We start from the raw sequence: 15,110 nt of genomic DNA, 5'->3' as shown, positions 1-15,110 counted from the left end.
CTGGTTCTTCTATATTAATTTTAAGTCTTTGAAATGCAAAAGTGCTTTATTGTAATATCTTTATTAAGAAAAGGAAAATATGAAAATATTATTTTGCTGAAATATTACCATTTTCCTATAATATGCCATTTACCTAAATATGTTTATAATTTAGCAAACCAATCCAAATGAAATTGAATTCTTTTTTTTACCATGTGATAAATACATTTTGATTAATGCCCTTGGGCCTAAGTCTTAAAGATGCCACTTATGAAATGCTCCACAAACTCTTTCTCCCTTCTTCCACCCCAATACCATCCATTCCTAATATCCTCATTTCCCCATCCATGCTTTTCACACATATGTTTTCTGGATGAAAGTACTTCAATTCTCTTCTGTGCAAATTTGTGTCTATTACTCAGTTTAATATCAAATTCAAAATACAATTACTCAGAAGTTCTTTCTCTGATTGATAGCAGTCACTTCTTATTTTATGTTTCCAAATTTATTTTATGTTGCCACTGGCTTATAATTTCCTAAGTGTCTTATTTCCATAAACAGTACTTTCATGTCACCCACAGCCTCTACCTCAGTAAAGCCTTGTTAAATGTTTGTAGAATAAATAGCTGTGACATAAGTAGATGACTGTCCCTATTAGTATATGTTAATAAATACTACAGTTATTCTGCCCTTTTGATGAGCTAAATGTGTCAATAAGAACTGACATGACTAGTTTTTCTGAGCTGGCCCTGTATTAAGTATCTATACATACATTTTCTTATGCATGCTCACAACAACCCTATGAAATAAGCTCTACTGGTATCCTTACTTTACAGTTCAGAAAAGCTGAGTCTGGACGGTTAAGAAATTCATCCCATGGATGCAGGCAGTAAGAGGGAGAGCTGGGAACTGAACCCAGTCTTTCTGTCTCCAGAGCCTATACTCTATATCATTACACTATGCTGTCCTTATATTTTATGTTATTATTAAATATATGATATGCCATGATCTTATTACTGGTTGTATCATATTTCGGTAATTCACTTTACAAAAACTAAGTTGATATAATTTTATCTCATGCAAAGTCAATTATTTTAGATAGAACTAAAATTATTCAGGTTGTCCATATTTTTTTACCATGTTTATTCTTCAAAGAATGACCTAACTATAATCAAAAGACTTGTACAGAGGAAGGAAAAGAAATTACTTTACTGATCAAAGGACTGATGTAGGAAAATATGCAAGCTGAGTGCATTTAGCTAAGATCACAACAATGAAGTGGAAGAACTAGGGGAAATGGGAGATCTCGTAATAACTGTTTCTTTGTTTTTTCAGTTCACCTGACCCCTTTAAACATTTTAATTTAGAAATGCTACTCAGGGTCCTCAGGCTTGGCCTCATGAGTCAGCAAATCAGGAACCACCTGTGGGGCTTCATTTCAAGGGCCTTGGAAAGGGGCTCTCCACCTCCCCTGAAATAGCTGAAGATGTTTAAGATTTCATTCTTAGAGCTTCTTGCCTATGACTTAATCTGGAAAGGTACAACACTGGTCATAAAATCTCAAAACTGGAAATAACATGCATGTCCATAAACAATAAACTACACAAATAAATCACAGTAAATTCATACAATGAAATATTATTCAGCATTGAGAATGAATGCACTAACATGGCATACAACATGCATCATTCTCAAAACAATTTTGAGCAAAAGAAGCATGATGTAGAAAAATATGCATAATTCCATTTACATAAAGTACCAAAACAGATACAACTAAACTGTATTGTTTAGGGATGTATAACCCAGATGGGAAAACTACAGAGAAAGCAAGGGAATCATGCCATAAAAAATCAGACTGGTGGTCGCCTCTGAGAGGAGGGGGAATGGGACGTAGAAGGAAGACACAGACAATTTTTGAATGCTTCATCAAATTGTATATTCATGTTGCATTTGTTTTTCTGTTTGTATTTTATACTTCACATTAAAAGTGTAAAATAAGTACAACCCATGGTCATCTCAAAAATACATCAGGAAAAGAGACCATATTAAACTTCATCTGTCATTTATGTTCTGGTGAAAATAAATTTATTAGTTCTATGATTGCAAGCAGACATGGGAGGAGAGGAGAAAAGAGCAAGCATGAAGACTCTCAATTCTAGAAGAGGTACTGGTTAGAAAGTGAGCTCTGAGATCAGAAAGGCCTGGATTTTAATTCGAGCCCTGACACTGAGCAACTGTGGGAACTTGGGCTGGTGTTTAAACTTCTGAAACCCTCTACGGCCCACTTGTAAAATGAAGATTGCGGTAATTCCTGCTTCAGAGGGTCATTGTGAGGCTTAAACAAGGCCCACTTTAGATAAATCTCCTGGTTTTTACTAACAGCGCAATTCCTTTTCTTTTCTTACCCAGAGGTTAGAAGTAGAAGGAGAAATCACTGCAAAGAGCAGAAAAGGAGAACTAACAGAGGGTGCGCTCATTCTCTTTCTTTTCCATTCACCACACTGGCTTCTTCATAAACCACTCACAGGAGTCTGCTCTGTGGAGAGTCACCAGTGACCTTCTCATCTCATTAAACCCAATGAAAACCTTTTCTCTACACCAATTTGCTTCTGTCGACTATGTGCCCCTCCTTGAAACCTTTCTTCCCTTGGTTTCCTAGATGCCCTGAGCTGTCCCCTTCTCGCAAACCCCCACCCCACCTAACCCCCCCACCGCCCACCACCATGCCCTTGTCATCTCCCTCCCACCCTGCAACAGCCCCTTAAGTGACCCCCTCCGGTGTGGCCTCCTTCCAATCCTCTCCCCACATGGCCACCAGAGGGCCTGTCCTCACCTGTAAACAGCATCCCGGCGCTTCCTCAGAGCTGTCATATTAAGGCCTCTTAGTACAACTCTTCAGCCCACACTAAATGCCTTGAAGGATCTGGTCTCTGTCTTCACTCTAACGTAGCTGAACTTGCTCAGACATTCTCGCCTTTCTACCATCTGCTCTCTCTGCCTGCAACTCCCAACACTCCACCCTACCCTTCATCATATCGCCTGCCTCACTTAAAATTTTTACATCTCAAGACAAGTCTCTGTCCACTCACCTCCTATCACCCACCCCTTTCTAGATTGGAGGACCTCCTCTGCAATCAGTATGATCTCTGGTCATTCCTGAACCATGGCACTTTTGTCTACAGTCTACATCTCCCACAAGACTGCAAACTTCTTAAAGGCCAGCACTATTTCTTACTCACCTTTGTACACCACCACCTGACACAGTGATCAATAAAACCTAGTTCATCAAGTTAATGCATCAGGCAAACAATTGATGCTCATTCCATAAGTTTACAGGACTATCATTGCCATCTACTCCACTGTGGCCCCAACACACTGTCGTTTTTCTAGAAGGGAAGAAGAGTTAGGTATTTATCCTTGTGGTCTTGGACCCTGTCTTCTATCTTCTAACATTTCTTGACCTTGTCACAGCTATTATATTTATTCTAAGTCATATTTAACTTATCAAAAACTTTACAGGTAAATTAAATCTATCTGATTTTGTTCAATATACTGGGTGTAATTGGACAGTCAAGAGTTCAAATTTCAGCTCTACCACTCACCAGCTGTGGGACTTTGGACAAGCCCCTCAGTCCCAGATTTCAGTTTTCTCATCTGTAAAACGAGGTTTAAAATATCTACTCCAGGGAAGCGGACTTGGCCCAGTGGTTAGGGCGTCCGTCTACCATATGGGAGGTTCGCGGTTCAAACCCCCGGCCTCCTTGACCCGTGTGGAGCTGGCCATGCGCAGTGCTGATGCGCGCAAGGAGTGCCCTGCCATGCAGGGGTGTCCCCCGCGTAGGGGAGCCCCACGCGCGAGGTGTGCGGCCTGTAAGGAGAGCCGCCAGTGCAAAAGAAAGTGCAGCCTGCCCAGGAATGGTGCCGCCTACACGGAGAGCTGACACAACAAGATGACGCAACAAAAAGAAACACAGATTCCCATGCCGCTGACGACAACAGAAGCGGGCAAAGAAGAGCATGCAGCAAATGGACACAGAGAACAGACAAGTGTGGGGGGGGGAAGGGGAGAAAAATAAATAAATATAATTCTTAAAAAAATAAAATATCTACTCCACAGCTTTCTTGTGGGGCTTAATAAACTATTGTACATAAAGCACTTAGCACATTACCTAGAAGAAAGGAAATATGCAATAGATATTATGTTATTATTAATGCAAAATTAAGACAGTTACTTTGCAGACTATAATTTGCTAACCATTCATTATAGTGCTCTGTACTTTTTAAAACTAAGAGAGGGAAGTGGATATGGCTCAAGCAGTTGGGCACCCACCCACCTACCACATGGGAGGTCCTGGGTTTAGCTCCCGGTGCCTCCTGAAAAACAAACAAGCAAAAACAAACTATAAAGCCAATTCAGGGAAACCAATATATCTCAGTGGGTGAGCACTGGCTTTCGACATATGAAGTTCCAGGTTCAATCCCCAGCCCCTGGTACCTCAAAGACAAAAAAACAAAAGCAAAAAACAATACAAAACAAAACAAATATATATATATAAACACACACATATATATATATTTCAAACCCTAAAGCATATGATTGTATATTTATATTTTAACAATATATAACTACCCTGCTTATTTCACAGCTAAGAAATGTCTAAAATAGAGTCAATTAAATGGAAATATAAATAGGTACCACTCAGAAAATGCTAGCATGTTCACAGTGAAATCTACATCTTTTATTAAGTACACATTAATCATAGACACTATTCACTGGTGACACATGCTTTAAGAACATTACTTGAAAAGTCCACAACCACAAAATTTTAACATTTGCTCTTCTTATTTTCTGCACTTAATAATGCCATTCAACTCTTGTTAAATTTAAAGAGATGGTTTTGAAGAATACAATAAGAACAGAAAAATAGATATGGAGGAAAATAGAATTGAGTAGATAGAACTGTATGAGGACACTGTATGGATTTTATAAAAAGGAGGACAAGATCTTTGGAAGATGTTCTTGATCTTTAATTTATATACATATATATTCTTACTTTTTAAAATTACAATGTATATGAGAGAACATTTTCATCCTTCACTATTCTGAAGGGTCTGTTAGTTTTTCTGTGAAACTTACTTTCCCTCTTCCAGTTTGCACCCCTTCCAAAGAAACACCAAACATGAGCTGCTTTATTTAAAAAGGAGAGTCTCATGACAATAGTTATGATGACAAGCATTTTCCACACTTTATTCTTCATGCCCAGAGTGACACTGGTAAGATAAGACATTTTAAAAGTCAATAGCACATATTTTGAAGTTTAAGCTACCATGTTAAAAAAAAAAAAAGTCATTTCCTTAAACAGGAAATGTATTAATAATGGCACAAAAGACAGTACAAGTCATACTATAGAGTACAATGTTTCCTTTCAGAGAGAAAATAATATCCTTATTTTCAAAGGGTAATAATTCTTTAACACAGTTGTTTAAAAAATAAATAAAGGAGGGGGAATAAATCCTACCATTCTTCATCTCATGTTCACATATATTTTGCTGAGTTCTGATCACTTAAAAAGTTAGTGCATTTCATTAAGAATTTAAATTGAGACTACCTGAAATTTAAAATTGCATTAATATTCTCTTGTTCTCACCAGTCACATAACTTCTCTCTGCTATTATCTATTATATTTTTGCAATTAATCCATTCTGGTAAGCATCATTTTCCAGAAGGCTCAGTAAATAATGACATTAAAATAATACATTTTTACAGACTCCTAAAGTTTTCAGATTTACTTATAAATCAGGGATTTAAGCTAGAAACATTGTTGGTATCATTTAATGTGCATTTTATTTGCAGTAACTTTGGATTGGATGATGTCAAGGGGAAAGGAAAAAAAACTTTTAAACAATGTAAATGTGCGTGAATTCAAAGTCTTGAGGAGTTACAAATAGTATATTTTAATTTCTTTTTAGCTAAAAGCATACAACCTTATATAGTTTTAACTCACTACCTAATTCATTTCTCCAACAGATCTGATTTTCTCATTCTTGCTTTAAAAAGATAAAATTCCCATTTGATTTTTTTTTTAAGATTTTTTTTTTATTTCTCCCACCTTCCCCCCCCCCCCCCCCCCCAGTTGTCTGCTCTCTGTGTCCATTTGCTGTGTGTTCTTCTGTGGGAATCTGTGTTTCTTTTTGTTGCATCATCTTGTTGTGTCAGCTCTCCGTATGTGTGGCGCCACTCCTGGGCAGGCTGCACTTTCTTTCACACTGGGCGGCTCTCCTTACGGGGTGCACTCCTTACGGGGCGCAGTCCTTGTGCATGGGACTCCCCTACACGGGGGACACCCCTGCATGGCAGGGTACTCTGGCCTGGGGTTTGAACCCCGGACCTCCCATGTGGTAGACAGATGCCCTAACCACTGGACCAAGTCCGCTTCCCTCTCATTTGATTTTAAATACAAAACTTTTACCCAAGTTTAGTCTCATGGCTGAGATGTGTGTATACTTAAATTCCTTTGTGAGTCGACCAGCTACCAGGTCAATCAAAGGCATTATTGAAGCCATCCTGAAATACAATAAATTCGATCTTGTCTGTCTTCATACAGTCCATCAAAACACATCAAAATGACCGATGAGCTAGTCCAAACTCTTTTTCCAAAGGAGCTAACAAAGAGATTTCCCGGAGCCACTGAATGCCAGTGAGGATGATGCCCTCGCGGGATTCCTTCAGTCAGGCAGCACGTTTAGGAGGGAATAGTTAAGCAACACTGTTAACCTGGTGGAAGTCCCTTATTTTCCGGACTCAGGACTTAAGGAGATCTCAGGAAACAATTTTACTTGCTAAAAGTAACTTTCTGAAGCAGGATCTCCCAAGTTTCCAAAAGTGTTTCTTTGCTTTTGATTCTGCAGTCTCAGGCTCCAGGACGTAGATTAATCCTTAAAGATAACTTTCATTCAATACTGCTTTTGAGGAGTGATTTTTTTTAAGTCCTGTTTTAGGGAGCAAAGAGGATTTGTTTAGGCTGACAAGCAGAAACAACATCGACGGAATGTGTGTTCTTTCATGAAGGGTAGAGTTAGCATAAATACGTCAACCTTGAAAAGGCACAACTTTTTCATGAATTACCCCCAAATGTGGTAATTAACAGAAGATGAGCAAGAGAAAACACGGTAGCATCAAGTCCACCTATTTCAATAGACTTGGGTTCATTTGAGCTGAGTGAAAAAAAAAAAAATTTACTCAAATTAAATCGATTTAGTAAAAGCCAAAATATGCCCCTAAGCAAAGTGAGGGTGTACAGATGATTCACTCTTTCACTGTTTTTTCAACTGTTTTATGGGAAGATGCCTATCACTTTGTCTGATGTGATAAGAGGGAGTTAAAGAATTTACAAGTTCCTCTGGTCATTCAAAAAGCAAACAGACAAAAATAAAAATTCTCTGCCCCAAATAGCTTCCTTACTCATGTTTGAAATTTCACCACTCAATTAAAGTAAATAAAAAAGCAAGTCAATATATTCTAAGAAGACAGAGACTATACTTGTCTTTTTCACATTTCTATCCTTAGGATGAGGTCAGTGCCTGGAACAGCAGCTAATCAACAAATATCAGTTGAATAAACACCTTTCTTGGTATTTTTATGCAAATTAGAATTTTAATTTTGTGTTTGCTGCTTTTTAAAAAAAAGTAAATCTCTTTTTGGTCCATAAAAGCAAGAACTCAAAGAAGTTATTGAAAAGCCAAGGGAAAGAGAAATTTAGAATGAATAAAGAATACCTACTCTTTCTGAATGATGGGGATGAAGGCAAATTATTTGTGTTCGCATTTGTAAGTTTTTTGGCCAGGCTGTCTACAATCTAATAAATGAAGAGGATAGGATAATTGTTCTCTTCTAATACATGAATTTGGTAACTTAATCAAAGAGTACAATCCTTATCAACAAAATTTTGTGACCCAAAGTTCACTGAACAGTAGAGTGTCCTCGCTCTCCAAGACCCTATAAATCCTAATTCTAACCTTATTTAATTGAACAGCTGACAAGAAATAATTCTAGCACATAGATTTTCACTAGCCCTTCCACAATATAAGATTTCATAGTAGTGGTATTGGTTATTGGGATTGAACATTAATACACGAAAGAAGGACAAACACTGATGCTGAAGGCAAATTTTAGTTTTTATGAAAATTCTGACATGAATAAAGTTTGATTTTTCCTCCCAGGGGCCTGTGGGCCTGTGTTAATGTGAACAGCTTATAACCTAAATTCTGAATAAGGCATATGGGAATAAGTTAAATGGAGAGCGTGTACTGTAGTATTATGCCAACTATTAGATTATCTTTTAAAGAGGGGGAAATATGGCAGCTTTCGTTTCGACACTTCAAAGAAAAGGCAGTAGGGTTATGTTAAATTCAGGAAAGAAAATTGTTTAGATGCATCTTTGTTAACAATTTGGAAGCATCCATTGTATTACTTCTGTAATGTTATTGAGCTAGTTTTATTAAGGCAAATTTATAGCAATGTTAGAAATTAATACCACTCTTATTTCTCTACTGTCTGACTTTATTGAATGCCATGGGGCATATTAATCAGTAAAGCCAAGTAGTGCATGAAATAAAAGTATAAATTAACCTGTAACACGAATGTAAAAAGGACTTAATAAAATAGAAATAAATAACACTTTAATGATAATCAACCTGGCCTGTCTGAGCCAAGCAAAAACAGTGATAATGCCAAACACAGAGTCTAGAGAGCCGTATATATTTATGTAAGGTTAAATAGAAGAACGCACTGACGTGGAAGTCAACAGTAACAATTACAACCACATAAGCCAGAAATGATGTGTTGCTTGAATCGTAGTACTGTCAGTTCAACAAATAAATACATGTACTGCATTAAAAGAGTTTGAACACTGAGCAGCTAACTATTCTAAGGTCCCACTTTTTGTCAAGTGGTTTAGAAGAAAATTATTATCTATTGGGTTTTTTCCTTCACAATAGATTCTATTACTTTTTTAAAATTCAGTACATGGTTTTCAAATCTATTAATGTAAACTGTATTTTCTTCAAATATTTTAAAAATATAGTTTCTTACTAAAAATGTTAAATCTTCTCTCTATCCATACTTAGGATCCAGTTTATTGTACCTTTCCTTTTCTCTCTGGATCAAGTAGAATAAATTATTAATACGTCATGTCTATAAATTACAAAGTTTTTTAGAAAAATAAAAATATTTTTAGAGAAATTTATATATATATATGTTTATATATAACTGGATGGTACTCTAATTTATTTTCCTCCAAAAAAAGTGTTTTCTATTAGTATATAATTGAGTCAACCAAAAGAGCACAATGTAAAACACCCACAAAAGGAAAATCAAAGCTTTTCCAAAACAAGTAGTCATAGAAGAATAAACTCAACTCTTAACAGAAAAACTGAACTAGCCATTGGCTCTTAGTCTTACCTATAAATCTACATTTTTATATGTTGCAGGTGAGGTAGGGACTTGTAAAACCTGTTATTTTTATAAGGACTTGTTAACCTTACCAGGTTGATGGAAGAACAAAGTAAAATAATATGTTAGCATTTAGAATAATAAAATATGCTCCCAAATGTAAGGTGTTATTATTAATATCCAAAATGCCCCTTCACAGCTCTACTCAGACTTGTTATTTTAGAATTGACAATATTAATCAAGAAAGACAATATAGGGGAATGGATGTAGTTCAAGTGCTTGAGGGCCTGCTCCCATGTAGGATGTCCTGGGTTCAATCCCTGGTACCTTTTTATAAAAAAAGACAGTATAAAACCACTTTAAATCATATTCTAAAATAATGTGAACATTTTCAAATTATACTTTCTTTTGCCTTCAAATGCTGATGCTAAATCAATTTGATGAAATTTTCAAGGATGCTGCACCTTCTCCCTAGAATATTACTTCCATTTTGTCTCCCTCAAAAATCCTCCTTAGCTCCCATTGATCCTAGAATGAAGCGCTGCTTAACTAAACATTAAAGCTTCACAGATAGCCTCTACTTCCCTTTAAGTACTCAAGTTTCCTGTGCCCTACTTCTACTGGGCCACCTTTCCAACATTGCCCCTTGGCTTATAATAGACTTTCTGCCTGAAATATCTTCCCTTCTCACCATAACTACCAATTGCACCTCACCGCCATCCCCACAAAGTTGTTTTCAACCTTCAAGGACCTGCTCAAATGCTATTCTTCCCTGAAGATTTCTGATCACTCTAAGATTGCATTTCTTATATTTAAACATGAAAGGAACCAGAATTGTTGATGCGCATACCTTCATGACTTTACCACAGAATTGTAAGTCTTACACTGTTTTGGCCATATATATATTTCTTAATATTTTACTATATGGGTTGCACCAATATTCAATGTCCTTAGCAATGTAAAGTTGATGCTTAGTTACAAACTATTTGTTATGAAATTTAGAAATTCTTCAATAGAGATTGTTTAGATTTACAAAACCCTTCATAACATAATCGTGAACCCTCACACTGTGAGATGATTTTTTTCTGATACTATCAGCAAAGTCACCAATTCAGGTATTTGAATATCACTCTAGCACTCCTTAGCCTGCAATAGAGAAAAATAATCTAGGATGAACCCCAATATCTATAACAGGCATGATACTTCCATGGTTTATGTAGAGAGCATAAAGTAATTCAGCTATTCTGAATTACTTGGGTCAGTAATGACCCAAGGACCTTGTCAAGCCTAAGAGAATAATATTAAATGCCACTGGAATTTTTTATTTTATTAACTTCAAAGTTGGAAACTAAGTCTGGGTCATATTAGAACGCACAGTGATTCTGGGAGGAATTTGCCTCCCTTTCAGAATCTCAAAATTATGTCAAATCATTTACATTTTAACTCCTATTCTTTGTTTCAGGAAAAACAAACAAAATGGCTGCTGGGAATGCAAGCAAGCAGCCACAGAGATTATGGAGAGATTTTAGCTGATTTCATTTTTAGAGGAAAAATAAAAATTTGGTACAGGATTTTTAGTTTAAAAAAGAGGGAAGAAAATACTGCCAAATTCTTGCCTGTCGATTATTCTTAGTGGTATCCTGATTATTTCACATAATTAAAGAATAAAAATTGACCCTCTGTGACTTCAAATTGTTAAATAGTCTAGCACATGGCGACTTTTGTGTTCTAAACATCTATGTTATAATGTAAAACAACAACAACTATAATATTATAGTAATCCAGCCAGAAAAACTAGACTATAAAACAGTATGGGCTCCCCCTGCTGTTTCTACAGCTAAACTCAACTAACATTTCCGGTTGCCAGGGCTTAGTGCCCTGATTTTCAGGCTGATTCATAAACAAAGGACAAATAAAACAAAATTAAAATACCATTATGTCAATAAATCAGTGGGTCGAGGGGAAAAGGAGAAATTAAATAGTCCATGCATTTAATATAATAAGTAAGATTGTACATGAAGGTGAGCCAAAAGCAATGCTGAGTTTCTGGGGAGCGCAAGGCTGTCCTGTCCCTGTATTTAAATTAAGTTTTCCAAGATTGACTTGCTGTGGAACTCTGTCAGATCTGAAAATCATGTAATGCCCTTTGGCAAATTGGACACAGTGCCGCCACCTCTAAACCCTGCAAGTGCAACGACACCGTAGACCAGCCCGAGCCCAAGAGGGCACACTAAGGGTATTATTTGGGAGAAACCGTAATGACATTGAGCAGGAGGCTAGCTTAACGTCTTGTCCAAGCGAGATCCCAGGCCTCCTCCGTGATGGCTGCTTGGAATTCTGCAGGCTAATGAGGGGAACCATCTGTAATACTTTGCTGGCAGATGTGACTCCCCCATACTGTGCCAACATCTCCTAATGGAAGGGTCTGTGGAGGGCTCCAGTATCACTGTGAGGAAAGACTTCAGATTTAGCAACCGTGTAATCTAGGGGCCAAACAAATATTTAATTATTCATATAACTGCATTTTAGTATGCCTTGTCTTTTCAAAGGGGAATATTGGAAGGAAAGCGTGCGAGTGTTTATTGTGAGTTTGTTTTTATATTTTCATGTTCAGGGACGCCCACCCACTGCGAGTAAAAATGATATCCTACAGTTTATTTCTTTTGTAAAAATTTTATAGAGTATTTTAAATGATAGGGGGATTCAAACTGAATGAACTGGTTATTTGCTATTACTATTTCAAAGTTATCAGAGAAATCTCCAAAAAGGAAAAATATGTATATACTCAGATATGTTTTCCTGCCTGCCTGCCTTCAAATGTGTTCATTTGCAATATAGGGTTAATTTCAAATTTTATAATATTAAAAAGTAATAAGAAATTAAACTCAAATGATATATATTAAAATCTTTATGAGTAAATTTCAAATTATGATGGAATGACATTCCAAAGCATTTACTTGGCAGCATATGGGAAATTATATAAGGTTTATAGTAGGTATCAAAATATTTTAAAGCAACCATTAAACAGTTTTAAAGGTAGACCACAGAGTTCTAATCACAAACTCAGCATTTAAATAAGTACTTACATATTACAAAGCTGTTTTAAAAGAGTGTAAATTATTTTATTTTGCTGTAATTCTCACAATTTTATGGCAATTCAACTCTATCATTCACTCCACTTTCAATCAATCCACTGCCATTGAAAATTCTTGTTAAAAATAATTTTATTTTTCAAGAAATAATAATATTCCTTTTCAGGTACTGATTTGAAACACTCAATTATTACGTTCTGTTTTCATCTCAGAGGAGATAAAAGAAATATATATGTCACCAGGTCATCTGAATATTTTAACATTTTTTAAAACTCGGGCCTTGTTATACATCAAAAGTTAGGAGATGCTTAAATCCAAAGAGAAAATGTCAACACTTAACTTTGTTGTAGCAAGTTTAAGTGAACGTTTACTATCAAAGATGCTATTTTTAGCAAGTGTAAAAATAAGTTTAAAATATGCTTAAAAGAGTAATTTATGTAAACCTCACATACCAATACCAATGCCAGATATTTTTACCAAATGTATCCCCTAGATAATATTTAAGTGTATTTCCCCAACATGGGAGCAGTATAAATTAGACTGTGAGGTAAGACTATGACAATTCTTCCTGCCTGAAACCTCTTAAAATAGATTTGCCTTCCAAAAATATTACTACAAGAGGTTTCAGTTTAGATTACCTTTATTCACTATAACTGACATAGATATAGATACAAAAATGACCTTTAAAGGAAAAGTTCTTCTTTACAAACTTTAGCTTGTTTTCACAATAAATGCCACATAGAATATTAGTAATAACAATTTATTTTAGCAGTAATAGTTATAAGCAGCTCCTGCTATTTAATGAAAGAAATATCTCAGCCTTCAAATTTTATTTATTAGTATTTGAAGGCCCTCCATAACCCTAGTAAGATCAATTATGACTTAATTAAATGAGAAAAATGGCCGCCCAAAGATTCTTTGTTCTTAAAATAAATACTATAGGTTTTCAGTTTTCCTGCAAATCATCATATCCTATTTCTATTTGAGGATAGATTTGGCTTCAAACTTAAGTCTACTTCATACATCCCAAATAAAGTATTTTTTTGCCCAGAATTTTTATCTTTTTTCATAGTGTATTAGCTACAAATATCATCTAAAGGGGTTTCTGCTTTATTAACCATTTGAGAGTTATTCATCTTAGAGCCATGCCAGGGCGAGGTAGCAGTGCCTGTTCACAGTAGAAATTACTTGCTACTTAAAAAGGAACACAAATTTAGACTTACAATATGTCCTCAGTGCTGCATTTGTGGTGACGTTCCAGAGTTATTACATGCCCTAAGTATATATTCAAATATATCTACAAATGAAAAACAAAAGGCTAAAAATTCACTTGTAAAAGATTGAGCTTCTCCATCAACATGGCAGAAATATTTCAAATAAATGATCTCTTCTCAAATCCTTTGGAGAAACGATTGCATTCGTCTGGCCTTTCCTCTCTCTGCCCGCCCACCATTTTTCTCTATTTTCATCTATAATCCCGTCTGCTCCTCTCTGGCCACACTGCAATGATTCCCCGATATGCTGATGGGGGAAAGGGGGAGCACAAGGGATAAGCGGAGGCAACAAGAAGACGCCTTCTCAGATTTGCCAGCGACAGTGTGGCTCCCATCTCCTACCACTAGCTGGCGCCAGAGCTCTAAAGATGCAGTGATATATTGCGTCATACCTTGCTAATTAACAAAGCTTTTAAAATTGATCTTAGTTATCCGAGGAAAACGTGAAATTATTTCAATTATGAATTTGTAGTAAAGCAGCAGCAAGGAGTTTACCATTCCGATGAAAATAACTCCATTTTATGAATCCAAGCCTTTGTCGTAGCCCGACCAAAACGAAAGAAATGCATCAATAAAGAATTCATGGTTTTAAAAAAAAAAAAACGTATCCAAATAATAAACCGAGGAAAAGACTCTTTCCTCCACAAACTATTCACTGCACATATAAAACTGTATTTCAGATTATAGAATGCTCTGTTAACCTAAAGTGCCATATTATTATTATTATTATGCCTTTAAGACAAATGTCCATACATGAGGGTCACAGCTCCTGTTTCACTCTTTACACCCTCCTTCAGCTTTCCTTTTCTACGCACATTGCTACGAGAAGGCTCTCGGTTCCTTCATTCTGCGCCTGCTTCTGAGCCCTGGCAGACTCTTCCGAGGCGGTGGGTTCAGTAGGGGGGAGCCGGCCAGCCATCTAAATGCACAAAACACTGTTTACTAAGGAAAAACTGCCCTGGACAAATGAGCAGGACACTGCGCTGGGCTCATGACCTAAGCTATCATTATGCTAGTAAAATACGCTGAGATTTAGGTCTGGATAGAAGAAAATCTTAGATGAAAAATTCAAAGCATGTACTGCCATGGAAAAAATTCTTTTTCATTTGAGAATATTACGTGTGTATGCAGTACATGTTTAAAATTAGAAAAATGACGGGAACCGATTTGGCAAGATCCAGACGAAACTACAGTGAAATATCATAATTTTTAAAAGAAATCTTTTATAGCGTGACTTGTGAACATCTTAGATGACTGGTAATACTCATTCGAACCACGTGGCCTATTACCCACCCCACCCCCCTCATTTCCTGC

At 36.3% G+C, this 15,110-nt stretch overlaps 1 long non-coding RNA gene across 1 annotated transcript; it reads right to left on the bottom strand.

Moving 5' to 3' along the window:
* Positions 1-4,698: 4,698 nt before the first annotated feature.
* LOC131279183 (uncharacterized) lies at positions 4,699-15,071 on the bottom strand. The gene is made up of 2 exons (XR_009186548.1): positions 13,746-15,071; positions 4,699-6,969 (listed from the first exon to the last, which is right to left on the bottom strand). It is a non-coding gene; the product is annotated as an uncharacterized lncRNA (long non-coding RNA).
* Between the last annotated feature and the right edge of the window lie 39 nt (positions 15,072-15,110).

This window comes from Dasypus novemcinctus, chromosome 7 (assembly GCF_030445035.2).
Source record: "Dasypus novemcinctus isolate mDasNov1 chromosome 7, mDasNov1.1.hap2, whole genome shotgun sequence".
Classification (NCBI taxonomy): Eukaryota; Metazoa; Chordata; class Mammalia; order Cingulata; family Dasypodidae; genus Dasypus; species Dasypus novemcinctus.
This window is presented reverse-complemented; position numbering and strand designations above follow the sequence as displayed.